This window comes from Lissotriton vulgaris, chromosome 1_2 (genome assembly GCF_964263255.1).
Source record: "Lissotriton vulgaris chromosome 1_2, aLisVul1.2, whole genome shotgun sequence".
NCBI classification, from domain to species: domain Eukaryota; kingdom Metazoa; phylum Chordata; class Amphibia; order Caudata; family Salamandridae; genus Lissotriton; species Lissotriton vulgaris.
In genome coordinates this window covers 61,476,080-61,503,265 of record NC_141686.1, presented here as the reverse complement: position 1 = coordinate 61,503,265, position 27,186 = coordinate 61,476,080, and positions in this window count along the sequence as shown.

The window sequence follows — 27,186 nt, the reverse complement described above, 5'->3', positions numbered from 1 at the left end:
AGGCCAAACTTGAACTATCTAGACTCCCATGCGGGGTGGAAAAGCACATTTCTACAACAAGTTACGCACTGGGAAACCGTTACTAAATACGGGACTCCAGCCCGTAAACCACAGCAGTCTTGGTTGTTCAAAATAAGATAACTGCTGTTCGTAAGAAATGTAAAAGTGGGAATTATTTATGGTACTGGGGTCCCTTACAAAAAACAAGCAAGGTTGGGCGCTGAAACATTACAAGTGCCATGCAACTTACCGTGTTTGCAAACCAGAGAATGTCCTACTGTGGATTCGCAGTCCTCCCCTGTAAGAAAATCTTCCTTACCCTCCCTCTGACATCTGTAAGTGAAAGATAGAGACCACAATTCATGTAGAAATTGACTACGCTGTGACTCAATACGGGCAATCGGAAAATGTAGCATGCATGATTTAAATTGAAACAGCGAAAAAGGGAGAGAGATAAACCCTTGAATTAACCAAATAGTAGAGTCCGTTTCCGCTACAGAGAACGGCAAGGACTCCAATTGTTCAATATGCAAAAGTGTATATGCAGCATCTTTCATGGGCATACATCGTTGTTTATCAGTTAGAATAAATGGCAAAAACAAAGAAGGACTTTTTCTAAATTGGCTTGATCAATTTGGCGCAGACGAAAAGCAGCCTCAATCTGTGAATGCTTCCAAATTTCATTGTATGCGGCATAAAGAAATCACTTAAATCTAGGATTCCTAGGTCCTAAGATGAAATCAGCCACATTGATGTCATGCGACAAGAGAGACAGATGTTGTTTCACTGATGTCAGCAGTAGCGGCCTGTGGAGGGAGGTCCGTGGGGCGGCGAGGCGGGCGGGGGGGAGTAAACACCAGAATATGGATGAACGGAGGTAAGTAAAGAATTGAATAAGTAAAATGAATTTGCATTTGACTCATGAGGCACACCTAGTAATGACTAGTGGAACTGCAGCTTCATGAAATGGTTTTAATGCTTTTGCATTTGACTCTTGAGGGACACCTCGTAACGACTAGTAGAACTGCAGCTTGATGTAATAATAATTTCAATGCTTTTGCATTTGACTCCTGAGGGACACCTAGTAATGACGAGTTGAACTGAAGCTCTTTGGAGAATTATTTTAATATTGGATACTATAATATTCACTGCCCACTGCTAATCTTGTTCCATAATGCTTTGCTGGGCCTTTGGTTGGGATTGTATTTTTGCCCATAACTCTGCTGGGGGTGGTCCTAAGAGGATGGGACCACCACCGAATAGTTCAGCAAGATATGCTCTTTGTTTTCAAGGAATCTGCTTGGTTCTCTCCCTAGGTTAGGGAGGATCCCAAAATCATCACCGCTCTCATTGCTTGCTAAATTTTCATTTTCACTTTTGTGAAATGACTATATGGATTTCAGCATGTAAAGAAAGAGATACTTGTTACTTTACTAAAAGTATATGAGGTTTCTGTTTTATTAATGGGGAGTCTGACGGAGTGAAGTTGCGGAATTCACGGAGTTTTTGTTCAACTTCGTGGAATTCCGCATAGTAGTACTCCGCCAACCACAGCCACCCTTACAAATGATTAGACAACCCAGAACACAACACTCCCGACTCTCTAAGGAATCTTGGGATCAAGACATACTCTTTCCCTCACTCACTTGTACTTGTCCTCAATAAGAATATGCAGAGTCACTGAAATAGTTCAAAATGTTTATTTTAACTACTGTGCTCTACAATACAGTATACGAGCCACTACCAGCAGCAAAATGCATAAACTCATCACAGTTTGCATTGTTACAATTCCATATAATACAAAGGGAGAAGTCATTATATAAAGACTGAGGGGGAAAAAGGGCATTTAGGACTAACCACCATCCCCTTGACTAGAAGAAGTTCATTTTACATAAAGGAAGATCTCTGGGCTTTGACAGCGTGCCCCATACCTTAAAGCCTGGATGTAAGGTTTACATCATAGGAACGGCTTCCTCCAAGTGTGTTAAAACAACATGCAAAAACGTGATAAACAAAGCACTAGTCTTCAGTACTGCAGCTGTGTGCAGCATTTTATGTCTAGGTGCTAGGAACTGCCAGAACAGAATAACAAAGGGCATTGTTTATCGACCTTGCACATCGTGTTCAGACTAAGCTCCAGGAACGACAGAGAACACGAAAAGCAGCCCGTTCTCATGTTAAAGGCACTAACAGAATTTGGCAAAAACAAAGCCATGTAGTGGCGTGCACAAAAGCAACCTTATGGCGGTAAAGCTCATGCTAACTTAGCAATGTCGGCAATGTCCCTAAGGGCCATATAACAAAAGTAATTTTTTTTACCATGCCTGGGCCCGGCTCCAGCCCAGTTAGAGCCATGAGATGCACAACAAGAACTACAACACATGCTGTCAGTCTGCTTTTGTCAGACACCAAAATGTTAGGTCATTGAAAATTAATTGAGGTCTCAATAATGAGGTTAGGTATGTGATATTAACTAGACCAGTTGAAAACCGGAAACCTGGGGTTTGTAATTTGATGGATGTGATAAATGTCACCTGTTACAAGTTAAAAGAGGGAATGCCAACTAGATGTTGATGCTTTGCACACAAAAAAGGAGAATACCTTAGTCTTTATCGGACCTATCCCACCATTAAAGTCCATCAAGTTTGACCTGCAGAAATTACCCGAAGGATGAGGATTTTATGGTTCCCTCTAATTCAGGGGTCTCCAACATTTTCTTTAATAAGAGCTACTTATGTTCAATCAATATCATCCTGAGCTCCTAATATTATTAGTGTTGTAATAGTGACCACATCTGACAAGATTACATTACTGGCTATCCTATGCAAGTGTGCCAACAGTGATCACCTCCGTGCATCAGGCAGAGATGCCAGTAGTAATGTAAAAAAGGTTTTGTCCCTTTGGAATGTTTTGGCATAGTTAGTAAACCATAGTTGCAATGCTCATGGCACCATGGTATTTGTAATACTATTAATAAGGCTCACAAATGTCACATCATTTATAAATGAAATATCAGGTTTACGACATATTTTGTAAATGTAACCATTTTTCTCCAAACCTCAGCTTATGAGTTCTGAAACTACATACACTTTCGTCTCAAATACACACTTTTCAGTTTTGGTATCAATAATATATTAATGCAGCTAAGCAAAAGCATCTAATTTAAGTAGGCTGGGCTGTACACCGGAGAGCTACTTACATGTAGCTGGAGAGTTACCAGTAGCACATGTGCTGCTCATTGGAGAAGCCTTCTCTAATTACTGAGTGCAGTGAACGCTGATCCACTTGTTATTGCTACATAAACAGGTGTTTGCACAGGGGTAATTGAATACTGAATTACTCATAATTTAGGCCTAAGATTGTATGAGGTGGTTTAAAATACAATAATAGTCATACCCAGATATTTGGCCTGAAATGGCTCCCCTATGTTAAGCTACCTGTTAACCATTCAAATTGGTTTCCATAGACCTGCACTGTGAGCCAAGATTTGTTTGATCATTTCTCTAAAAATATTGTTTGTGTCATACAAAATACAAATTGCTCTTTGTCTAAAATAATCTTCAACAATTCAAATGACTCATATATGTTGAAATATTACTACATAGGAAAGAATTCAGAGACATAGGGGCCGATTATGATGAATGTGTGAGAAAGCTTCTGACATCAGGTCGAAGGCTTTATAACACTCATCATCGGTTTTACTTCTGACAGCCTAAATACAATCTAGGCGGTCGGAATTGCAACTGGCTGGTCATTCTGGCTGGATTCTAATGGGCTCAAAGAGCCCATGAGCCCATTGGCCAGTCAGAGACTGGCCCGTAATCCCAATGAAGTGGACACGTTTCCACCTTTGGGATTACGATGCTCGGTTTCCAACTGGCTTTCCATGCTGGGCTTTCCAACATGGAAAGCCTGGTGGAAAGCGATTTTGGAGGCCCCTAGCAGGGCCCCCTTCTCCTTGTGGCCTTCCGTTGGTGGCCGAGGGGGCACCTATGATGCCCCTGCCCTGTTGATTCCTGCACCGCGTGGCATCCACCTTGAGGTGCCTGCCATGCGGTGCAATCAATCAATCAATCAGTCATTTATTAAGTGCACTACATACCCATGAGGGTCTCAAGGCACTGGGGGGGGGAGGTGGGGGCCGCTATTGATCGAACAGCCAGGTCTTTAGTGTCCTCCTGAAGGTCAGCAGGTCTTGGGTCTGTCGTAGGCTCAGTGGGAGGGTGTTCCATGTCTTGGCGGGGAGGTGGGAGAAGGATCTTCCGCCGGTGGTTGTTCTTCGGATGTGCAGGACGGTGGTGAGTGAAAGGTCGGCGGAGCGTAGCTGGTGGTTGGGGGTGTAGAAGAAGAGCCGTCTGTTGAGGTAGGCTGGGCCAGTCTTGTGGAGTGCCTTGTGTGTGTGGATGAGGAGCTTGAAGGATATCCTCTTGTTGACGGGGAGCCAGTGCAGGTTTCTCAGGTGGGGGGATGTGGCCGTGTCGTGGTACATCGAGGATCAGTCATGCCGAGGCGTTTTGGATGCATTGTAGTCGATAGATGAGCTTGGTCGGGGCTCCCGCATAGAGGGCGTTTCCGTAGTCGAGTCTGCTGCTGACGAGGGCCTGGGTGACTGTCTTTCTTGTATCTGTAGGGATCCACCTGTAGATCTAGCGGAGCATGCAGAGGGTGTTGAAGCAGGAGGAGGAGATGGCATTGACTTGCTTGGTCATTGAGAGTGTTGAGTCGAGGACGATTCCCAGGTTGCGTGCGTGGTCGGTGGTGGTCGGGGCTGCCCCCAGTGCTGTTGGCCACCAGGAGTCCTTCCAGGCTGATGGGTTGGAGCCGAGGATGAGGACCTCCATCTTGTCCGAGTTCAGCTTCAGACGGCTGATCTTCATCCAGTCAGTGACGGCCTTCATTCCTTCATTGAGGTTGGCTTTGGCGGTGATGGGGTCCTGGTGAGGGAGAGGATCAGTTGAGTGTTGTCGGCGTAGGAGATTATGTTGAAGTAGTGCTGTCAGGCGACGTGTGCAAGCGGGCCATGTAAATGTTGAACAGTGTCGGGCTGAGGGAGGATCCTTTGGGTACGCTGCAGATGATCTCGGAGGCTTCGGAATGGAACGGGGAGGCGGATGCTCTGGGTTCTGCCGGAGAGGAAGGAGGTGGTCCATTCCAGGGCCTTGTCTCGGATCCCTGCAGTGTGGAGGCGTGCGCTTAGTGTGCAGTGGCAGACGGTGTTGAAAGCGGCGGAGATGTCTAGGACGATGAGTGCTGCAGTCTCCCCATTGTCTAGCAGGGCCCTGATGTCATCGGTGGCGGTGATGAGGGTGGTCTCGATGCTGTGGTTGCTGCGGAACCCTGACTGGAAAGGGTCCAGGATTCTGTTCTCTTCGAGGTATCGGGTTAGCTGTCTGTTAACTATTTTCTCGATGACCTAGGGCATTGATCTCGGCGTGTTTCCAGCTCCCTGGGAAGGTCGCGTCTCAAGGCAGAGATTGATGACATTGCGTAGGTGAGGTGCAATGGAGCTGCTTGCTTTGTTGAAGACGTGGTGCGGGAATGGGTCTGACGGAGACCCGGAGTGGATTGTGCTCATGGTCTTGATGGTATATATAAAACACAAGCGTACCCAAAGGTGCAATAAGCTAGGGACCTTGGGTGATTATGTATTAACAGAGACAATGTCCCTAGACCAGAAGACATTACATTTCAATAAATATAGACTGAATAGTTCTATATCAAATGTCCAGCCGGACAGTTTAATTTTCAATGCATAAGATCCATAAAAGTTAGGTGTGATACAAGTGGGACACCAGCCGGTGCCCAAATAACACACTCAAGGGGAGACAAACAAGGATTTTTAGGCAAATTGTGGCAGTCTGAATATCATAAATTATACACAGACAATCCAAAATATACACATATGCAAATAATAAATCACAAGATAAATAAGCATTTAGTGTATTAAGGTCGACGACGTTTCGAACCCTATTGTGATACCTGGTTCATCCTCAGGACAACAAAAGATTGCCTAAACAATACATATACAGAATGCCCACACTGTGGGGCTACATTGCCAAAATACACAATTACAGAAAAGAAAGGGAAGGGGGAGGGAAACAAAAACAAATTAAAAACATAAATGACATGTCAACCATAATTGCTAATAATTAGATGTGCCCTGTAGGACCACAATAGTGCCAATCACGATAGGTCGTGCAGCTGACCCAAATTAGCAGAAATCCCAAAAGAAGGCAGTGAGACACAATGGACTGTGCATGCAAAATAAAGAAAGTGGCAGCAAAAAAGGGTGGTGACAACATGTATATACAGCGCTAGCGATGTAGTCAACGACGTGACCGAGTACGTTGTCATAACGGTATCTTGAGAATTGAAAATCACAGCAAGGACAAGGAATAATGTTGGAAATTCTTTCAAGCCGTGTCGGGGATTAGTGAGGTGGCCTATCAGGAGAGGTGCAAAGGGTGTAAGGTGAACCTCCACCGTGCAGTTAGAAAATTTCTGCTGAGCTTACCCGGGAGCAGCGGTATAGACTCGGTAGTACGCAATATAGTTCCACAATATAAACTCCTATAGGGAAGTTGAGGCCAAGGTTAGGGCAAGAGGTGCAGGGATAATTAATGCTAATTGTGCTCCAAGGGGCATAAGCTTACCAGATAGCCGCCACCGTGGAGTAAAGATAACGGGCAATTCTGTAAGTAAAGATACCGTTTACTAAGTACGAAAGGCACATAATGCTAGACCAATTACTTGCGAAAACAGTTGTACTTCGCTTACCAATCAATTTCGAAGTACGGGTCCACAATGGGGGTCCTCGCGATTCATGGGGAAGCCTTACGATCAGTAAAGCAAGCCGCGATGAACCCAAAAATGGGGAACGTGGTAAGGAATTGGCCAATGGAAATGCAGGCAGGGGATCCCAACCTTAGAACCAGGGATTGTTCGGTAGAGCGATCGGCCATTATTAAGAGGTCTTAGTTACCCCGGTATTCAATAGTAAATAGTCAGATGTCAATTTAACGGGCATTTCGGCAACTCAGTTAAGAGTTATTATGTGCATAATGATCATAAACCTCGAAATTTGAAATCGAAATATGCATTGAAAATTAAACTGTCCGGCTGGACATTTGATATAGAACTATTCAGTCTATATTTATTGAAATTTATTGTCTTCTGGTCTAGGGACATTGTCTCTGTTAATACATGGTCTTGATGGTGTCATCGACGTTCACGCTGGTCCAGGCTAGTAAGGGGACGTGGTCGATGGTGTGCGGAGGGTCTGTTGTGTTGCTGTCTTTTGGGGCTGTCTGGGTTTTGAAGCTGTCGTGGATGTCTGCTATCTTGCGGTGGAAGAAGGTGGCGAGGGAGTCGCACAGGGCTTGCGATGGCGGGATGTCGTTGGTGTTGGAGCTGGGGTTAGAGAGTTCCTTCACAAACACAATCTTCCATTTCCCTATTGGAGACTGTGCTGCGGCCTGTTTACGGCTGTAGCACAAGCTTCCATTGTAGAAATGGGAGTATGCGACCGCACCATGTGCGGTCACATTGTAATTGCGGTATCAGTCACTGACAACTCCGACCGACATTGTAATAAGGCTCATAGTCTGTGCTTTTTACATCAATCAGTGGACACATAGGGCCTGATTCACAAAGGTAAACTTAAAAAAAAAATTGTTATTGAAATTTTCAAGCAAGTTGAAAATCATTGCAGTACACTACAAACTGGGGTTCAGACAATAAACTAAAATATCATAACATTAGCATTGCATCTGACCGAGTGCCTACGCATCACTTTTAACATAGTCCTGCTATATCATAGTGCATCTATTCACTAGTATTTAGTTAGCCTATGTACTGTGAGATGCCAACAAATAATTATGAAACAGTGTCCAGATGTCTCTGGGCCGTGCTGTGTCTCGCAAAAATGTGTTATCTAGTTCGGTTCGGTTGCTGCAATAAGTACATTTGTGTATTCACTGCTTGGTGGTGGGGGATTTTCCACGTCCCTAGCGCTGCGCCACCAAACACTTCACTATTACTAAGGCTAGGGTAACAACCTTAAGGATCACATATGCGATCTGTTGCACCCATCCCAGTAGTGCTATGAGCAGAGTTGATGGAGTTGTAACATCAGTCATTTCCTGAGATGAGTGAAAGATCTGAATCCAATAGTCCTGGATTTTCCCACAATGCCTTGCAAGATGGATAAAGTTGACTTGCTTTCTCTTGCATCTCTCACAGTTTGAGGCATTCCTTAACCCCCATTTGTGTAGTATCAAAGGGGTGTATTATAATCTGTAAAGGTTTCTATAATGTACTAATCTTAGTCTGCTGCTGGGGAGTAGCTCGCCCGCTTGTGCACAATAGGACCATGTGTCATCTGGTAGCGCTTGATCCAGGTTTGCCTTCCAGCCCCTCTAGCACTGTAAATTCTATTGGGGAGTGCTCTCAGTATGACTCTGTATAGTAGGAATATATGTTTTATGGGGTGGTTAGCTGAAACCAGCGTGTCTAGTGGTCTGGAGCTTTCAGGTTGTTGGAGGAAGTTAGGTGTTAGTTTTTTACAGATTATTTTAATTAAATGCAAAAGATCGCGATCTAATGGAGTTAAATTGGTTTATTCAGAAATCATGTCTAATGGTATGAATTGTTTGCCCTTGTAAAGTTCTTCCCATTTCGCTATTTTAAAGTTACCAAGTTGGGAGTGTGATTTGTCCACCACAATCATATTGAACAGTGAGTGGGTGAGCTCTCAGAGGACTAGTGGAGATAAAGGTGTTGGATGTGCAACATCCTTCTCCACCACCGAATCGGGAAAATTTGTGGGGGTGAGTGTGTGCTTCCAGTACTGTGCAAAATGTGCCTGGGCTTTTAAGTAGCATAATTCCATATCCGATACTGCAAAGGCTCCTATGTGATAAGGTAATAATATTATATTTCAGGTTAGACTCAAAGGTTTTCCTGTCTATGTTAATCATGTAAGCAGGTATTCAATGTTTTGAAGAAGTATTGCTCCAATTTGATGGGTATATTTAAAAAATAATACAGAACTATGGGAAGCACTATCGTTACTATTAATCCTATGTGCCCTGCCATAGAGAGTGGAAGTTTTAACCACTGGGTTATTTGCTTGTCAACAGTGGATATGGCTGGACCATAATTCAATGATAGCACCTCAGCAGTATCCAAACGTATCCATATTCCCAGGTATTTTATAGGTGAATCAAATCATTCCACTGAGAAGTCTAAGTCAAATCTATTCATGCAGGGAATGATTGGGAATATTGTGGACCCGCTCCAATTGATGATGAGACCAGAGAGTTCACCAAATCTGTTAAATTCCTCTAGCAGGAGGTTGAGGCCTTTTTACAGGTTTCTGACGTGCTGAGTAACATCAGGTGCATATTAGTCAGTATTGGCCTGTTGCTGAATCGCAGAGAGTATTGATCATAGCACTAAGTGTGGTGGTCCTTATGCTATTTCAAAATGCAGTGGAGAAAGAGGGCCCCGGTGCCGGGTTCCTCTCTTTGTTTATATTGGCATGGAAAGTTTGCCATTTAGGATAGCTGTAGGCACATTATAAAGTAATCTAACAAGGTGCAGGAATTGGCAGCGCATGCAAAGGCTTCACTGGACCTCCAAAATGTAATTCTATTCAAATAAAGTGAATGCTTTTGTTGCATCCAAGAACACCACTGCTGCTTCCGTATCTGGCTCTAGTTTATGGAGGATATCAAACTGTGTGCGTAAGTTGTGGGTCATGGATCATTCGGGGACTAATTCCGATTGATCAAAGCGTGCCAGGGTGGGCAATAAAGGCATGAGGCAATGAGCTTGGACTTTTACAAGTATCTTGACATCACAGCATATCAGTGTATCTTTTTCATGTGCTTCCTTATATATAGACTGCCAGTAATTGTGGTGTTATAAATCTATATATATCTATTTTGTCGATTTTGTCTAGGAAGCCGCCAGATCCAGGGGCCTTGTTATTGGGGAGTTCCTCAATGGCAGATGTGATTTCTGCTATCATGAGAGGGCAGGCCAGAAACTCCCTCTGGGGGTTACTCAGCCATGCCAGTGCAACCTTGTTTTGTGGGACTCATTAGAGCCTGACTAAAAAATCGCCATTTTAGTTACACAGTTAAAAATGACATCTTTTCACACAGTGACTTTTGACAGGCTTGGCACGTACATGATAGCATACTTAGAAATGGCTCTGCAGACAGCAAATTTGTTTGTAAGCACATTATCAAGTTGACTAGTACACTCCGTCCATGGCTAGGAACATCGAGCACAATACTTTTGTTATTAGTTGTCTGGCCGTAGACAGCTCTGAGTTGAAAAGACAAACACGCACATGAGCACTGCACCTCTGACACAGTGCAATTGCAACAATAGTTTTATTATATAAACCACCTTTGAGCTTTATGTGTCAGGGGAGCACTTCATTTGATTATCCTAGACACTGTGACTGAGATGCAGCCCTACAGATTCCAATTTCTATCCTGCAGTGTACAGCAACCAGTTCAACACCAGACTGGCCTCTTGATGCATCACACACATGTATTGGGAGTTTGATTTTCTATGCGATATGGCAGAAGGTACTCTCACTATGCTCTTGACAGCGTAGGTGGATTAGGGTAAGGGTATTCGTATAGCTATTATTCTATAATCATGTAATCCCACTATTGTAGAAAGTAGGAATGTCCACGCTGGGGTTGAGGTACAATTAAAAGTAGGTTCTTTAATGAGAGCACCCCGTACAGGTAACACTAACTTCAGGATCCAAAGGCAACTGACAAGGCATAGTCAGAAGCCTAGACTGATGACATACCAAGAATTCTTTACATCGTAAATAAACACACAGTGTAAAAGGAAACCTAAACAAGCATTAATAACTAAAAAGGGGACACATTGTAAATACCACACATCTTCCAGCTTTACAAATAATAACAAAAGCACAAAATAAAATAAACAACAAACAAAAACCAGCTACCATTACTTGTTGAACTTCACAATTCTATTGCATTACTTGTTGAACATAACTATTCTATTGAGATTCCAAACCCTGCTATCTTCCAACTTTATTGCATTGCAGAAAAGTTTAATTGCTTTGAAAGGACCCAATAATCTGGAATCCCCTTAGACACCAGGGGTTTCTTGACCAACACTATGTCACCCACTGACACATCCATCAACTTGACACCCTTGCGAACATCATAACACATTTTCCACATCTCAAAACATGTTTTCTCTTTATCATTTCCTCTAGTGATTGAAGCCTATTATATACACACACACATCTTTGCTCCACTTGGACCACCCTGGTGACAATAATGTATTGGCCTTCCAACTTCTGAACATTTTAAACGGACCTTCACCCATGGTAGTGTGTGGCGAAAGTCTTTGAGCCTGTAGAAAATTTCTGAGACCCTCCTTCCAGTTCCTCCCGCACTCATTTTCAATTGTATGCACTCATTAATACCTGTGTTAAAATTTTCAACTGTACCATTGCCTTCTGGATGATACAGTGAACACTTGTTCCTAATTTTCCTTTCACACAGACACTGTTCTATCTCAGCAGACACAAACTGTGGACCATTTTCTGGCAGGACGCAGTTGAGAAAACCCTCCAAACTGAAAACATCACTCATGAACCAAATAACTCTCGTGTCTCAATGCTGTCAACAATGCCAATTTCAGCCCACTTTGAGAATTGGTCAATTGGACCAACATAAATTGGGTACCTCCTTTAATATGCAACGGTCCGGCAATGTCCACAGCCACCATTTCCCAAGGTTTCGACGGAAAATCCCTATTGCACATGGGAGGATTCCTAACCTTGTAAATTTTGTCACTACAACGACAATCCGAACACTCTCTGATTTTCCTTTCAATCATCAAATCCATTCCTGGCCACCAACAACTAATACACATCCTGGCTTTAGTATTGCTCATCCCTTGATGCCCTTCATGTCCTAGAGCTACAATTTTCTCTCTCAGTGCTACAGGAACTACAAGTCTTAGACCCCTCAAACCTACACCACTATCACACGACAATTCATCTTCCATAATCCAGGCATATCCCCCTCTCTCTTCATCTCATACTTCCAACCATCACGCATGCTTTCTTAACACGCTGAAGTACAGAATCCCCGTCAACTGCCACAAGCCACCCCACAGAAGACACACATGCACTAGTAATGCTGCACACCTTGACGTTGTCCACCTCATCATTATATCCATCCTCCGCAATAGTGCTGTGTCTAGTCAAACAGTCAGCAACCCTGTTCTGAGGTCCAGGAACATAGTACACCTTGTAGTTGTATCCTTGGAGTCCAACCACCCATTTACAAGCTTACAAATTCTCATTGAGATCGTGTTTAAGCCCTTTTTAGAGAAAACTTCAACCAAAGGCTTGTGGTCAGTGTACACAGCAAATTCCTTACCCCAAATGAAATTATTACATTTCTTGATGGACCAAAAAATACTTAGGGGCAGATTTGCAAGCCCCTTGCTCTACTTTTGCATATTTTTTAACATGGGGAAAATAACGCAAAAGTGTTGCAAGGGGCTTGTAAATCTGCCCCTTAGAGCTTTTCTCTCAATGGTGGAGTCTTTTTCTACAGCACCATGTATAGACCTAGATATGTAGGCAATCTGCTTATATTCACCCTCATCTTCACACCTCTGCATCAAAGTCCACACCCAGACCTCTCATACTGGCATCCGTCATAATGACACAGATTCCACAAGTATTGGAACTATGTGTAAATTTGGCTCTACTTTAGACAAAAGGATTTGTGATCAGTTCATGCTCAGGTGCCGCAGTTATAAGGTTAGATGCAAACTGTCTAACTTTATCACTGCGGCCCCTGAGCATGAACTGATCACAAATCCTTTTGTCTAAAGTAAAGCCAAACTTACTCATAGATGCCAATTTCCTAAGACCTCCACACTTTCATTGCTTTTTCTGTTCTCTCATGCCAAAAGGATAACGTTGTAGAATGGTACTAACTTTAGGAAGGTAATGAAGATCTAGTTTCTTTAGACACATTTCAAACTAATTCAGATCTAAATCTTCAGAATCAACTAACTCAGGTAAAGTTTCAAATACTTCTTGTCCTTCAGTACCTAACAATGCATCAAAAGAGATTTCCTTTTGCTAGATAATGAAAAGCCACATCTTTTAGAATAATGAAGAAAGGTATTTTTCCATTTTGCCCAAAGGATGAGTGGCTCGCCTGGATGGAGAAGAAAAATCGGTGAAGGAGTAGCGTTCAGCATATTGTTAATACCTTAACAAAATTACAGTAAAGATAGAACTTAGTACATACTACAAGTCACTGCTGCCCACGTAAACTCAATAAGATAAGCAAAGACGTGCCTATCACTGAAAATAAAATGTGTTTTGAAAAACATATAGTACAGCACTTACACGGTCCAAGTTTCTGTAGTGTTGCAAAGGAAACACAAAAAAAAATGTTGAAGTATACTTCTTACACAGGCAAGGGTGTGCCTGTCACCGATCGAGGTTCCATAGTGTAATGAAAAATGAAGCGTGCCTGTCACTGTATAAATACTTGAATTGGCAAAGACGTGCTTGTTACCTGGCGAAATTCAATAGCAATGAGAATCCAAGATGGCTGTGGCGTATTTTTTATTTTGAAGTGTGGTGGGGAAAGAGTAGTAGCTGTGCAGACACATGCTGTGATGTCAGAATGTGCCGTTATTGCTGAAACAGCGATGGATTCTGGGTGAAGACGAAAAGAACTTCTGAGGTTGCCAGGAGATGTTGAGTAACCAGTAAACAATAAACTGTATTTTTTTTAAAACAGATAATGAATAAAACTGCTAGCGTGATACCGTGAGTTAATGAACCTTAGGAAAGGATTAAAGTGCACTTCACATGTAGAAAAAACATGTACAGATGCATTGCCATCTACTGACACTGCTCAAAGCCACAAAACCAATGTGCATAGTTGTTGAAATATTCCCTTGAAGCAGAAGAATAGATTACACCATACAGGCAGAGTTGAAGGCAAAAAATAGTACAAAACTTAAGACCACACTTGTAGACCAAAATGTAGAAAGTTTGAGTGGATACATCCAAAGTGGAACTGAAGCTGGAATGCTAATGAAAATTGCAGGAAAATAGTCTATTGACAAAAATGAAGATGAGGTGCTCTGACAGCCGCTCGTCTCCAGTGTAGAAAGTAGGAATGTCCACGCTGTGGTTGAGATTCAATTAAAAGTAGGTTCATTAATGAGAGCACGCCATACAGGTACCACCAACTTCAGGATCCAAAGGTAACTCACAAGGCATGAGCATAAGCACAGAACGATGACATACCAAGGATTCTTTACATCATCAAAAAACACACACACACTGTAAAAACAAACCTAAACAAGCATTGATAACTGAAAAGGAGACATGTTGTAAATAACATAGCAATATTGTCATGATGGTTGAATTATTTATCGTTTTCATCATTCTTGTAATGCTGGTGACAATGCTTTGTTCCCTTCTGCTAATAATAGCAGCTCCTGTATTTTGTACAAGAATACAATTGCTTCAATAACGTTTTGAAAAGCCAATTTGTATATTTTGTTGTGTCTCCCTCTGGGCATGCCTAGGTAACAACGAAAAAAACAAGATCTGCTTCCATGATTTCCTGGGGGAATTAGAGTGGGCATGATCTGAGGTTGCAGATACCATCTAGTACCCTGGATGGCACACTATGAGCTAGCCATGAATTCGGGGCAACATACTCTGATGGTATGGAGGCACTCAGTCCCCATATGCTGATATTTATGTTGTCCGGATGCACAGTCCTGCTCAATTTGTGGGGACCGTCCAACACTTGTCAAAGTAGGTTGAAGTAGTTTCATAATTGTTAGTTTTTTAGGGCTCGGGCCTCCGTCACCACGAAGTGGGGGGCGGAGCTTCCGAGGTCTTTTGTATTTAGAAAAAAAAGAATTCAGAAAGGAGTCTGGCTGGCACATTCTTTAGTGCGCGCCGGCGTTTTTTATGGCATCTGCCTAATGATTCGTCTTCGCTGTGCTGTCTATTTAGTAGCCTTGACGTGATAGGGTATATTTACTTTTCGTCCGTCATTTATTCGCAGTTGTATGGCATATTCTGTTCGCGAACGAGCAAGGCAGAGTGATTAATCTTAATTAGGAGCTGTCAGAGTGCCCGTGTAATGCAATCCAGATGTTGGGAGCGCGTTCACCATTGCATTTCATGTATCATGCGCGCGTTTAACATTTACCTTTAGCGCACGGCAGTCCATTCATTTTAATTAGGAGCTGTCAGAGTGGCCGTGTAGTTCCCTCGTGTAAACCAGACCACTCCTTGGTCAGTGAGCAACTTTTATTGTTCAGTCACCCATCTCTATATTAAGCATTCCGCTCTCCAACCAGGAAACTCCCTCTTGTATTCCTCGGTGGTATCGCGCGCAAAGTCCCAGGGCTCACGCGCCTGGCCGTGAAGCTCACAGTTCACGTGTCTCTGGGCACTAACTTACTGTTTCAGGAAGGCTGGCATTCCAGCATAGTCTCTTTAGCAGAGCCCCGTGATTATGGGTGCCTCTCCCCAGAGAGCATAGAAGGAATCGGTGTCTCCGGGCACTTCCGATACAAATGTCCTCGCGACTGTCTATCTTTGAAGGGGCACCTCGTTTTGTAACGTAATCAAACACGACTTAGATCCGTGTTGGTATGCAACAACCTCAGAAGACTGACATGCTAAGCAGCCCCGCAGGTACGCAAACAGATGACCATGGGGTCCAAAGCAAATACCCGGGGTGGAGGCACTATGCCATCAGAGTCAGGAATTTGACTTAAATAGCAAACCACCTTCCTTATCTACGATTTCTGGAACAAACGGAAATCAGTGAATTATGCTTAAGATGAGCCTTATAAAAAACTGAAAAGCACATAACAGGAGTTGCGTACTTTACTAACTGAACTAGTGATATTCTGTGGTAAATACTGAATATAGTGCACACATAAAACATTAGAAAGCGAACACGCAAAATAACAGCGGTACACATTTTTGTCTGGCCCTCGCTTTTACATTCCACTTTCAATACATACTCCACTTCAACTGGATGAAAGATGTGGTTTCGTTCAATATGGGTTATTTGACGCTAGCCAGGGTTAGTAAAAAAAAAAAAAAAAAAAACTTTGGAAAGTGTCGTGTAGCCTGTGCCCAGCTTCAATGAGCTGGCTTTAGAATCTCTGGCTTCATTGGACTGTCTTGAAAGCCTTCACTTTGCCTGAAAACAATCACGAGTGCAGGTCTTGGAAGCGAGACTATATTTTATATTTAGTTGTAATAAGTGTGAAATTGTTTTAATACCTGCTTAAAGTAATTCTCCTCTCAAAGTCTTCTCACATTCTTCCTCGAGAAGAGCTCGGCACCTGCTTTTGAGTGTCTAGATTCTGTTTTGGTTTAATCACTTCCTCCACTTGCTGCATTGCAGAAAATGAATGACAGCAGCATGCAAATGTACGGATTTTACCATTATCTGCTCCACAGGTTCAGACGTCAAAGTGCTGGTCCACTGACATTGTCAATCACGCGTTCAATATTTTGGCAGCTCGATATTTTTCTTTCAACACGTTCCATTTCTATGAGCTTCGCAGTGTCCTTCATAGGACTCTATGAAAACCAATCGACCTGTGACTGGATCTCAAAAGGTGAAGCATGCTTTTTCATTAGCATATTTTGATTTAGGCTTTCAGTGTGCCACAGTAGGTAAACAGAAGCACGTTATTGCACTTCAATACATTAAAACATGATTAAAGGGGCAATATAGAACACATTTTCCTTATAGAGGCAATAAAAACATTTGGTCCCTTTACTCATTTTATGCTTATGTCCCCCCCCCCCGCAGCGTTGTTGTTGCCCCCTCGCCCATGAGCCTCTGTGCTCTGCCACACTGATCTTGATCATCCGTGTGCTTCTGTCCTATCCCCAGTTTCCTCACAGTTGTATGCCACGTCCTTTTTAGGTCTCGCCTGTCGATGCGCATGCGCATCGAGCTTGCGAGACTATGGGGGCTTAACCACTCTTTAACTAACTTGCAAGGAATCGTGGCGATTCCTTGCAGTGCCCGTGACTTTTAAGCTCAATGCGCATGCGCATTGAGCTTAAAAGCACGTGCACATCAGTTCCCTCATCCGCACGTCGCATTTCTCCTCCCCCCTCGCCCCCTCCCCTGCCCGCCGTGTCGCATTTCTCCTCCCCCCTCCCCCCTCCCCTTATCTGCCTTCCCTCCGTCTTGTTATATTTACAGCAAGCTGTCCGTTGCGCTCGCGCGTATGCCTCAAACTGCTTCATTAGTGCTCGTGCCTGCCGTCTGCCACGCTCTCCATTATTGTTTAACACCCGCTCTGCACTCTCGCTCTGCACTACCACTCTAAACTACCACTCTGCACTACCACTCTTCACTACCACTCTGCACTACCACTCTGCCCTACCAAACTGCACTCTGCACTCTCACTCTGCACTCTGCGCTCTGCTCTACCACTCGCACTACCACTCTGCACTACCACTCTGCACTACCACTCTGCACTACCACTCTGCACTACCACTCTGCACTACCACTCTGCACTACCACTCCGCACTACCACTTTGCACTGCCACTCTGCACTCTGCACTACCAATCTGCACTCTGCACTACCAAACTGCACTCTGCACTCTCACTCTGCACTCTGCACTACCACTCTGCACTACCACTCTGCACTACCACTCTGCACTACCAATCTGCACTCTGCACTCTCACTCTGCACTCTGCACTACCACTCTGCACTACCACTCCCACTCTCACTCTGCACTACCACTCTGCACTCTGCACTACCACTCGCACTCTCACTCTGCACTACCACTCTGCACTCTGCACTACCACTCTGCACTCTACACTACCACTCTGCACTCTGCACTACCACTCTGCACGGAGTGCTAGAGAGTGCAGAGTAAGTGAGTGCAGAGTAGTGAGTGGAGAGTAGTGAGTGCAGAGTAGTGAGTAGTGACTGCAGAGTATTGAGTGCAAAGTAGTAAGTGCAAAGATGTGAGTGCAGAGTAGTGAGTAGTGTAGTGAGTGCAGAGTAGTGAGTAGAGTAGTGAGTAGAGTACTGAGTAGTGAGTAGAATAGTGAGTAGAGTAGTGAGTACAGTAGTGAGTAGAGTAGTGAGTAGTAAGTGCAGAGCAATGAGTAGAGTAGTGAGTAGACTAGTGAGTAATGAGTAGAGTACTTAGTAGTGAGTAGAGTAGTAATAAAGTAGTGAGTAGTGAGTGCAGAGTAGTGAGTAGAGTAGTGAGTAGAGTAGTGAGTAGTGAGTGCAGAGTAGTGAGTAGAGTAGTGAGTAGAGTAGTGAGTAGTGAGTGCAGAGTAGTGAGTACTGAGCGCAGAAAGTAAGTAGAGTAGTGAGTAGTGAGTAGAGTAGTAAGTAGTGAGTTCAGAGTAGTGAGTAGTGAGTAGAGTAGTGAGTAGAGTAGTGAGTAGAGTAGTGAACAGTGAGTTGCATAGTGAGTATAATAGTGAGTAGGGTAGTGAGTAGTGAGTAGAGTAGTCAGTAGTAAGTAGAGTAGTGCGTGCAGAGTACTGAGTAGTGAGTGCAAAGTAGTGAGTAGTGAGTAGAGTACTGAGTAGTGAGTACAGTAGTGAACAGTGAGTTGCATAGTGAGTAGAATAGTGAGTAGTGAGTAGAGTACTGAGTAGAGTACTGAGTAGTGAGTAAAGTAGTGAACAGTGAGTTGCATAGTGAGTAGAATAGTGAGTAGTGAGTAGAGTAGTGAGTAGAGTAGTGAGTAGTGAGTGCAGACTAGTGAATAGTGAGTAGAGTAGTGAATAGAGTAGTGAGTAGAGTAGTGAGTAGTAAGTGCAGAGCAATGAGTAGAGTAGTCAGTAGACTAGTGAGTAATGAGTAGAGTACTTAGTAGTGAGTAGAGTAGTGAGTAAAGTAGTGAGTAGTGAGTGCAGAGTAGTGAGTAGAGTAGTGAGTGCTGAGCGCAGAAAGTGAGTAGAGTAGCGAGTAGAGTAGTGAGTGCAGAGTAGTGAGTAGTGAGTAGAGTAGTGAACAGTGAGTTGCATAGTGAGTAGAATAGTGAGTAGTGAGTAGAGTAGTGAGTAGAGTAGTGAGTAGAGTAGTGAGTAGAGTAGTGAGTGGAGAGTAGTGAATAGTGAGTAGAGTAGTGAGTAGTGAAACATAAAAAGCCATTGAGAGGCAGGTCTGGGAGAGAATCTTTCAGAGAGAGATTGGGCAATTGGGTACTTAGGAAAAGTCCACAAGGTATCTCATAAGGCCAGGCTAAAAGTCATACAATTCAACTATGTGCACCGGGCATAGCAAACACGAAATGGAATTCATAACTCCCTTCGTTCTGACAGATAAAGCTGAACAGGTGGGTGCAAGTAGAAGGCACGGTCTGATGGCAAGCCCCCTTGGACAGATGCCCTCATTACGGTTAAACTTGTATAGCTGAAATTCTGTACTCTTCACGATAAAGTGTCTTAACACAGATAGGCCACACTGATAACTCAATATTCACTGTGCAATTTTAAATGAGCCAGTACCACCACCATCACCAGTACTACCACCATCAGTACTACCAGTACTACCACCACCAGTACTACCACTACTACAGCCACCAGTACTACCACTACTACACCCACCAGTACCACCACCGCCAGTACTACTAGTACCACCACCACCAGTAATACCACTACCACCACCACCACATTAACACACTCCATAACACTTAGCAAAAATACATTACCATTTACAATGCCATTAGCTCAAACTCAAATAAATCCGAGCCCGATTGCATTTCTAATGCTTGTTTAAATCGGTATAGATCTGTAAAAAATTGTTAGAACGTTAGTTCAATGCTTTTCATTGCATGCTACGGGGTGCCTAATTTGTCATTGATTTGTGTCACCTTGTTGGCATCCATGCTTTTCTTACAGCGCTGGGTAGGGCCTTCCCTGGTCTCCCCCTTAAATGTGTGCTCTCCTAAGTAGTTTGCTTTGTGCTCTCCTGATTCTGTGTGTTCACATATTTTCTTCCTGATATCTGATCTGAGTTCACGGCTATCATCATTAGTTATGGGTGCCTCCAGCTGTTTTATGTTAACTTCTAGTTTGGAGAGGTGATCTCTCTGTGTTTTAAGGATGCCATGCTGTTTAGCAATACATTTACCTCTCAGTTCAGCCTTCAATGCTTACCATAGTGATACCTTTCAGTCCACCGAACCCTTCTTATCCTTAAAATAGTGTTTGATGACATTTCAGATCTCTTGTCAGAAGGCTGTGTTTAGGAGTGCTCTGGGGGATAATTGCCATAATGGACCAGTGTGGGGACTACGAGGGGCTTGAATTCGGATGAGAACTGGCGAGTGGTCTGACAGGGTGGTGTGCCAAAATTGTGACCTCAGATGTCCATGTGCTAACCTGTCTAGTAGTGATCCAAAAGTCAAGTCCATACTGCATATTATTGTGTGTGCTTGAATAGTATGCTCCCTGACAAAGGGATGGATTCCGTTGTCTCTATAAGTCAACAGCTTTCCCTCTTCCATTATGTTAGGAAACACGGAGCCAGTGTTGACATGTCCTCTGATCAGGGTGTGTGATCTGTCTAATCGTGCATTTAATGTGGTGGTGTTGAAGTAACCCCCCCATATTAGCGGCCCTGTCATTTTTTAGTGTGCACGTCCCCATACTGTGTGGTAGATATCTGGATTGTCAGTGTTGGGGCCATATAAGTTTAATAGTGTTACAGGCTGCAGGCCCAACTTACTGCCTAACATAATAAATAGGAGGAGTAGGAGGAGGTGATACTAACGCCTCTAGGTCTTCATTTTTCACTTTGATGAGTTTCACCACTTGGTCCATCTTGAGGAATTTGGCTTTTTTGCCCTGGCTGGCCCTGGAATTGTGGCAGAGGGCGCAGGATTCACTATAAAAGCCCCCAATGCGCAGTCCCTCCTGCAGCAGCGTCTTTGTTTTTAAGATCTGAGTATTTCACATGGCCTCATTCTTGGCGGTAGGCAGCGTCATAGCATGAGCAGACTTACTTTGAAAGCACCAGCCTCTTACAGGGTATCTCTGTCGGTGACCATACCTCCAGGTTTGTTGTCATCAGGGTCTTTTGGTATAGTTATTCAGCATCGCCCAGGCCCAGAGATCACTGTCCTGAAATTCTTTTCATGAACTTATCTTTGTTGTTCAAATATTTCTGCTCATGCATGCACTCAATTGCTGCTCTTCTTACTTGGTTCTTGGAAATAATCGTGTCGGTCACACAAAATATACTTGGATTAAATGGAGTACTGCAATGCCTTTATCACTGGCGCAAAACGATTAAAATATTCCGAATTATCAGTTCATAGCTTTCTTCATAGGGAGCAAGGGATGTATGTCATTGTATGTCAGGCGTGTATAGTCATTTCATATAATTTATTAAAACTTGATTACACTGGGGCTACAATCGCAGGAGAAAGTTTGCGCCTGCAAAGGGCTAAGTGGCCCAGCAGTAACAAGGGCCTTAATCAACCGTGTAAAGCAAAGTCTGCTTGGCCTGCATAGAAGCAATAAAATATGCAGCTAGCCATGTCTCAAAGGCCAGTTTGCTTTAAGTAATAACAGTTCCCAGACAACTAGATACCTGTCTGAAATCAGGTTTAACACACACAAAATGATAAACAGAAACTCTGAAATGTAAAACACTCTCAATGTCACACACATATCATAAAATGACAATACAGAAATAATAGTTATTTCAACAAATCATCAAAGAACAAGAATGTCAGCATAAAATGATAGAAGGTTACAAGGGTTAAAAAGAATGAGGAGATAAGATGGCAATCTCTATGCAGGTTTCGGCGTGGACACGCCTTCTTTAGGAGAACCACTTTATTTTCTATGTACAAAAAAAATATGCATAAATTGACATAATATATATAACAATATAGTACACTGAGTCTGTACAAGATAACACATGGTGCATGAAACATTTTAATATAAAGTGGTGTTACTCAAAGCATTCAAGAAAAGGCAAGCTAGAGGGAGGTGAACCAGAGAATGAATAGAGGAAATGATAAACCATAATATACCACAGAGACTAAAGAGAGGGCCCAAAATAGATCCCGGAAATGGTGATGAAATAAATAAAATATGAAGAAAAGGAATTGTGTAAAGGGAAAATTAATAGTATCCCGTGATGGGGCCAAGAGAGATATAACCAGAAAACCTGATATAGAGTGCCCCCATGTTAGAAAATGGTTGAACCATACCAAAAGATTTTATAAATTGAAAAGCCACAGGAAGTTGTCCGCGTTCTTTAAATGATGGGAGCAACTGGTGAATGAGATGGACAAACAATAGGGGAATTAAGTCAACTTATTAAATGAGGCATCTAGGTGAGAAAGCTGTCTAATTGAAAGCGAGTTACCTATCAGATGCATTAAAAATACGAAGTCGAAGATATATGACAACGCGAAGAATTGGATTCAGGACCTCAGAGAGGAAAATCTAAAATAATATATGTAATTCATTCAGACACATTATAATAAATCGAATAGCTGAATTATGTAGAATAAACCGTATAGTTAGAACTACCGGATCGTGTCCAGATAGCAACCAGAAAGGAAGCTAGACCGCCAAGGATAACGGGCTAAGTCTGTCCGGTGGAAGAACTTTTAAAAACCGTCTAGCGGAACAAATCAAACTGAAATATACAAACAATGCAGAATGGGGTGAATCAACTCGTCCTGTATTAAACAAGCAAAACTGCCCTATTGGTGCGAGGACTCCACTACCCAAATCCGATTACCTGGGTTAAAATAGAACAATGTAGGTCCTGGGTCTTGGATGAACTGTAATATATATGGGATTGTAAAGGACGTCAAAAGGCGCCTGCAAATGATAATCTGGAATAGAAAATCACCAGGACTGTGGTAAAACAGCATATGCAAAATTGCGCCAACAATAAAGATATATAAAACAAAGAAAGTATTGTCCCCAACAATATACATATAAATGCCATAGTTACGGGATGACAAAAATCCGGCCCACCTAGGAGATTATAAATAGGCAATATGTAGGGAAGACAAGCGGATGGCAAAATGTTTGGTACATATAGAACCAGAAAAAGAGAAGGGAATCGAGCCTATGAATATGTACAATTGCAACAAAACAATAATATCGGGGTACTAAGACTCGACAGAAAATAGGTTGGGCCCAGCAAGATCTTGTAGTATGGGGATCGATACAATCTCAAAGGGCGATGAGTATACTTACGGGCAGCCTCGCGTGGACCCGTCTGCCTGGGATGTACAGTCAGCATAAAAAACTCAGGAATGGCGTCTGCGTGGTTTTAGATCTACCGGCGTTTTAGAGCGTCAAAACGTGGGATGAATGATAATGACGTTGCGTGGGGACTAAGAAAGGAAATACAAATGCGGAGAAACTAGTGCGCTGACCTAACAGAGGCCATAAGCTCCAAGTGCACAATAACGGAGTCTATGGACGGCGGCCAGAATTAGAATAAAGTAAAAGTGACTTGGAGTTAAAAAATAGGAATTTGTATAGAAGAGATGTAAGAATAAATAGAAGTGAAACAAATGTGAATGAAGGGAGGCACACAAATAACTCAGACTGTAATACAGAGCTGGGGATGCCAATCATCTGGTATTGTACTTAATGGCATTCTCCCATGGGATTTCATTGTTGAGCCCTTTGGTATTTGCTGCCAAGGAGAAGATGCAAAAGACCTCGCGTTTTTTGCAAATTTCTTCCGTTTTAATACTGCCGTCAGAGTCTAGATTTTCAATGATAAACCACTGTATGTCATTTAGTTTTTGGTGACATTCTAAATAATGTTTTACTAGGGAGGCATCATTTTGGAGCTATGGATTGCTGAATGATGTTCAGTTAAACGGGTACAAAAAGATCTAGCTGTCTCGCCCACATAACCGAGCCCGCAAGGGCAAACCAAAAGGTAGATTATATTTTTTGTTTTGCAATTAGAAAACTTGCTGGGGTGAATGGTATAGCCTTGATATATAAAGTTAGTGCCAACTATAGCCGTTTCACAAGCTTTACAGGTATTGCATTTATATGTGCCTGTGATTGGCAAATTGCCATCAATAGTCTTTTGGACAAGCGGGGTTCCTTCTACAAATCTGGAACAAGTGATATAATCTTTAATGTTTTTATTTCTTCTATGGGCAAGAATGGGTTGGGGCATTTTATCATTGTCCTCTGAGTTGGTGTTGAGGATGTGCCAGTTAGAATTAACAATCTGGTGAACAGTATTATTCAGTGTCGAATGTCAGGTGATACATACCAGTTGATTTTCGGTAGTTGTGGGTTTAGGTTTAAGGCCTTTCCGTTGTGCCTCATTCCACTGCTAATATTTTTGAATTGTATCAAGATATTATAACCTTTTTTCAGAAAGTTAGACTTAAATTTTTTTTAAGGAAAAAGAAGAATTGAGTACTTATACAACCAATCTTTCAGGTATGTCTAACCCTTCAGTGTTTACTCCTACTTTAGACATGCTTGGACCTGAAGTTTTAGTATTTGAACACACTGTTCTTAACTGCTTGAAGAAGGCCACCAAGTTCGTACCTAAACGCTTTTATAATCTTAATTGAGAAGAATTCCAATCTCTACAAAAATTATCCACTGAGAAGACGCTGACTATTAAAAGCTGTGACAAAAGGGGGTGGCATAGTGGTCATTGACACTTGCATTTATGAACAAAAAATGAAGTCCCTCCTGAATGATACCAATTTTTATACTCTGTTACATAAAGATCCTACACCCCAAGTAAAGTTGAGAATTCAAAATCTTACGAGACTAGCTCTTGATGATGGTTTCATTTGCAATAAAGAGTTTGACTATCTTAATCAACCTCAACCTACAATGCCATGCATCTATGGAAACCCCAAGATCCATAAGGATGTTTTAGACCCTCCTTATCTTCCGATATTATCTACTATCGGTTCCATCACTGAATCCCTTTCGAAATATTCAGATGCACTTTTAAGACGTTACGTATCAAAAATACCTTCATGCATCATGGACACCACAGCGATCAATAAAGTTGAACAACTTCCATTTAACCAGGCCACCAGTATCCTCGTCACACTTGACATTGAGGCTTTATACAGTAACATTCCTCAAGATAAAGCCCTCACAGCCATCGCTTGGTTCATTGATAAATATCAGGTTCCCTGCCCCAAAACTTTCCTCCTTCAATGCATAGAAATAGTTTTACCAGAGAACACCTTTGAGTTTGGAAAAAGTTAATATAAACAGACAAAGGGTGTAAGTATGGGAGCCTCTGTTGCTCCATCAGTGGCCAATATATATATGGCCCACTTTGAGATGACACACATATATAACAATGTGGCCCCCTTCGTTGAATCCATTTCCATCAGGTCACATTATATTGATGATATTTTCTTCATTTGGTCTGATACAGAGCAGAAATGTACAGAATTTTTGGAGTGGATCAACGTGTGTGATAGCAACCTTCATTTCACATCACACACTGGTACAAACCAAGTAGAGTTTTTAGATATCCTCATTAGACACAAAGAAGGAGCTCTAGAAGTAGATTTGTTCAGCAAACCTACAGCACGGAACACATTAATGCACTTTGACAGTTACCATCCTAGGGCTCAGAAGGGAGGCATTCCTTTTAGCCAATTTCTCCGTCTTCGACGGAATTGCTCTAATATCCAGGATTTTGATACTCAAGCAGGTTCATTGAAAGCCAAGTTCCTTGCGCGGGGATACCCACACAGATTCATTCGGGAGTCATTCAAACGTGCACAATTCTACGACCGTGACTACCTTCTTCATCCTAAACCCACAACTTCCAAAAATCAACTGGTATGTATCACCCGACATTCGACAATGAATAATACTGTTCGCCAGATTGTTAATTATAACTGGCACATCCTCAACAGCAACTCAGAGGACAATGATATAATGCCCAAACGCATTTTTGCCCATAGAAGTAATAAAAACATTAAAGATTATAACACTCGTTCCAAATTTGTAGAAGGAACCCCATTTGTCCAAAAGACTATTGATGGCAATTCGCCAATCACAGGCACATATAAATGCAATACCTGTAAAGCTTGTGAAACGGCTATAGTTGGCACTAACTTCATATATCAAGGCTATAACATTCGCCCCCGCATGTTTTCTAATTGCAAAACAAAAAATGTAATCTACCTATTGGTTTGCCCTTGCAGACTCGGTTATGTGGGCGAGACAGCTAGATCCTTTTGTACCCGTTTAACTGAACATTGTTCAAACATCCAGAACTCCAAAATGAATGCCCCCCTAATAAAACCTTATTTAGAATGTCACCATAAACCAAATGACATACAGTGGTTTATGATTGAAAATATGGACACTTACGGCAGTATTAAAATGGAAGAAATTCGCAAAAAACGCGAGGTCTTTTGGATCTTCTCCTTGGCAGCAAATACAAAAGGACTCAACAATGAAATCCCCTGGGAGAATGCCATTAAGTACAATACCAGATGATTGGCATCCCCAGCTCTGTATTACAGTATGAGTTCTTTTTGTGCCCCCCTTCATTCACATTTCTTTCACTTCTATTTATTCTTACATCTCTTCTATACAAATGACTATTTTTTAACTCCGGGTCACTTTTACTTTATTCTAGTTCTGGCCGCCGTCCATAGACTCTGTTATTGTGCACTCGGAGCCTATGGCCTCTGTTAGGTCAGCGCACTAGTTTCTCAGTGTTTGTATTTCTTTTCTTAGTCCACACGCAAGGAGGAGGAAGATCCAATACCATTCTGGCTGCGGTGCTCTGCATCACCTGCAGCTGAGACAGAAGGTTTTCATTAATTGAGGCAAGGAGGGCATTCCCATAGTCAATGCGGCTCAAAATAAGTCCTTGGACTAGGGGCATGCGGGAGGGGAGGGGAAGCCACTTAAAGATTTTCTTTAGACTGCGCATCAGGCCAAAACATGTCTGATTTTATTGACATGTTCTGACATAGACAGTCTATTGTCAATTATAACCCCCAGGTTCTTAACCGAGGCCCTGGGGAACGGGCAAGGTCCAAGAGTGGTGGGCCACCATTCCTTAGTCCAGCGTTTGTTGGCTGCTCAAAAAAGT